This window comes from Etheostoma spectabile, chromosome 5 (genome assembly GCF_008692095.1).
Source record: "Etheostoma spectabile isolate EspeVRDwgs_2016 chromosome 5, UIUC_Espe_1.0, whole genome shotgun sequence".
NCBI classification, from domain to species: Eukaryota; Metazoa; Chordata; class Actinopteri; order Perciformes; family Percidae; genus Etheostoma; species Etheostoma spectabile.
Window position 1 is genome coordinate 21,127,254 of NC_045737.1, and position 3,728 is coordinate 21,130,981.

A 3,728-nucleotide genomic window follows, 5' to 3' on the forward strand; every position below is an offset into this window, starting at 1 on the left:
ATTGGGGCGGCAGTCTATTATAAGGACGCATCAATTCAACACAAATCCCTTAATTAAGCATGTAAACAATACACATTTAGGGGGAGCCATGATGACTAAAGACTAGATGACACACAGTGGACCTAATGTTTTGGGCTCATTGACCCTTTTGCAGTTATTAAGTCCCAGAGTCCATGGTTTAATTTTCCAAAAAGCTCTCTGTTTTAGCTTCAGAGTGAGGCAACACACTTCTGTTCCATCTTTGTTGGGAGTCACACATGCGCAGTAACTAGGTAAGCACTGTTAGCTAGTCAGTTGCAGAGAATGAGGGCATGCCACGCTAGCAGCTGGGCAGGCATTGTAACGTGTTAAAAAGTGATGAGCAATTGTCACGGAAACAAAGACTAGACTAGAATAGAGCTGTTTGGAGGAGTTGGTGAACAGTGTTTTCTGTTGGAGATGGTAAGTCCCTTTGGGGTAGACTTTGGGCTTTTTCACTTTGTAAAACTATAATGTGCACAAAAAGATGTATAATACTAGTCTTACTATCATATAATAAGAGACAACCAGAGCTTTGAGTACAACATGTTAATGGAAACGTCTGGACATTTTGACACAGGTTTGTTTGGAAATTAACAAGCCAATTATAAATATTTTGAGGCGATGAAAGAGAGAGTCAGTTCTCTTAGGTCAAAAGGTCAGGAGAAGATTTGAACTCTCTTTCTATAAGTTCTTATCTCTAGAGTGACTTTTAACAAAGTGGATTTCTTTGTAATCTCAAATCTGCCTGCATCCTCGTCCTTGTCTTGCACGTTATCTCCATTCCCCTCCTCTTGTTTTCAACGTTATCCCTGACGTGCCTGCTTTGCGTACCACACACACACACACACACACACACACACACACACACACACACACACCACACACACACCCACACACACACACACACACACACACACATTCACTACTCGATCCCGGTGGAATATCAGATGGTTGAGTCGAGCCACTGGTTCCCCCCAAGGACATCCTTCGTCTGTGCAGAAGAGGAGCGATAAGATTAGGCAAACAGGATACAAAACTAAGAGAGAAGGGACGGATGTTGAGGCTACGCTTTGTTGTTCTCACAGGGCTATAATAAAACTGCCATTTAAAATGTGCAGGTGTGTGTGAGAGAGAGAAAGAGCATGTACAAGGGGTTTCTAAGAAAGCTTGTGAAGACATTCAACTAACCTCTCATTTTTTAATTAGATATTTGACATGAGTTACTGAAGGATGAACTTCAGTGGTTCCCGACCTTGACATTTGTCCCCTTAACACAATGCAATGCCAACTTGGTACCCATTCTCATAGATTTAAAGGGATGTTTTGCCGATTTTGTAGCCAGCTCTGTGTCATCTTTGTGTGGACAGTGTAGATGAACAACGTTTAATTTGCTTCTGTGGTGCCAGTGCACGGAGGAGAGGAGGTCTGCCAAGATCCCCTGGAGGACCAAAATGCTCGGCAGACCTGCGCTGCTCTGCGCTTCAAGAAAATAGCATAGCATATTATAGGAAAGTCTGAAATAGACATAATTTTGTGTAGAATAATCCAATTAATAATTTTATGATCCCACTAGATTTAACTTGTGCCCTCAATGGAAGGTTCTGACCCCTAGTTTGGGAACCCCTTCTGTAGTACTAATGAGAGGATTTGAAACAAAATACAACAGAAAGCCAGAACATATGGCTTGTTAATTCAGTCTGTGTCTTACCTATGTCCTTAAGTTTCTTCTTTGTCTGTGATTCCTGTGTCTTAGCTTAGGGAAAACGTTAGGGAGGGAGACAAAACAACACATGCAGAAACTGACGCACACAAACAGACACACACACACACAGACACAAGACAAGGGACCAATAACACACGTAAACAAAAAAAAGGCTACAGCAATGCTTTCAAGATCTCAGCAATGCAGTGCCAAGTCTCCAAAGTCTTCCCCGGGGCGCCACCCACACAAGCCGTCAAAACTTCCATGTACATGACATCCAAAAAAGAAAGGATCCATGAACGAACAGATAAATCATGAGGTGGCTTCCAACGGGTTGCAATCATCCTCTTTGCAGCTGTAAGTCCAGCAAACACAGCACATTTTTGAGCTTTAGAAAGCTAGAAGGCTGACAGGTCATTCATAATCAAAACACTGACAGTAACAGGCACAGTAACATTAATCAAGGTGGAAATTTTAGATGCAATATTGTTCCAGAACTAACCAACAGGAGAGTACTCCCAGACCACACGAATAAATGTACCTTGAGCTTTAATTGGGCAGAAAGTGCATAAAGGGCTGTTAATTATTCATGTGATTCATTTTCAAAGGGGTGAGATATGTCGTATGTATGAAATTGTAGTGAATCTGCTGATGATCTGGATTGCGAGATGCTTGTGGAATGTTAGACCATTCATCATGCCAGTCAAGAGCGGGGCCTGGACAATCGTGTGCCTAGATCCTCTCAATAGGAAGGCCAACGTGGCCAGATATCACTAAGAACTGATAAAGCCTGGATACCATGCCACAGTTTTTAGGGTGCACAGTAAATAATTTCCGAATAGGCTGAATGGTTAAAGGCCACTGCCAAGGGACACTGTGTGCCTTGAGTGCCGACCTTAACTGAAGGTAAAAGAAAAAAGAAAGAACGTGGCAGACCGAATGCCAAAGCCCATCACCTCTAAAGACTATGGCCATAAAAATAGCCACTTGAGTCTGTCAAAGGCTTTTATTGCATCGAGAGAAAGAGTGACATTGGGGTCTCACTGTCCTCCACCGCATAAACAATGTGAAGAAGCCGTCTAACATTATCTGCTGTCAGTCTCGTTTTTATGAATCCTGTTTGGTCGAAGTTCACTAATTTTGACATTTGGGACTCCAAACGGCGTTCTAGGAGCTTTGCAAAGATTTTTTATGTGTTAACAGGCTCAGAGGCCGGTAGCTAGAACACTCTGTAGGATCCTTATCCTTTTTCAGGAGTAAGGAAATCAAGGCTGTGTTAACATCCCTTGAGAATTCCCCCTTTTCCATAGAGAAGTTAATCATGTCAAGAAGGAAAGGGCCCAACTGTTCCCAAAAAGTTGCTGTGGCTGATGATTCAAAATCAAAGTTTGAAATCAGCCAGGCAATTAATGCTATTGAAATCAACATTACCCTGTGTTGCAGCAGGGTGAAACTATAGTGTAATTTCATACATAACTTTAAGGTCTCACCACAAAACCCAGACTTTTTTGAAAGTACTGGGAACCACAATCAGTTGAAAAAGCAAAAAAAAAAACACATACAGATTATCTTTGACAATGTTAATCTTGTAGGCAAGGATCATTCAGCTTTTGTACATTTGATTTTTTTTTGTTTAGACAAGGAAAAATTAGAGGCTGGAGTTTCATGTCATTTAGTCGTTTTCACATCAACTAAACAACAGGAGATTAGCCAAGGATTCACCACTCCTTTTTTTGCTATTATAAAGTAATGTGCATGAATCTATGCCACGCCTGTCAGCTTAAAGCCCATCACCATGAAAGGAGGAAGAAGTGGAGGAGGAGGGGTTGATCATCAAAGTACTGTACAAATCCTGTCTGCTGAAGGCTGAGAGAGAGAGAAAGCGGAGATTCCCCAAGAAAGAGCCTCACAGCTGGGATGATACATTTGGTAATTTGCTTTCACCTTTGGAAAACACAGACACACACACAGACACACACAGACACACACACACACACACACACAC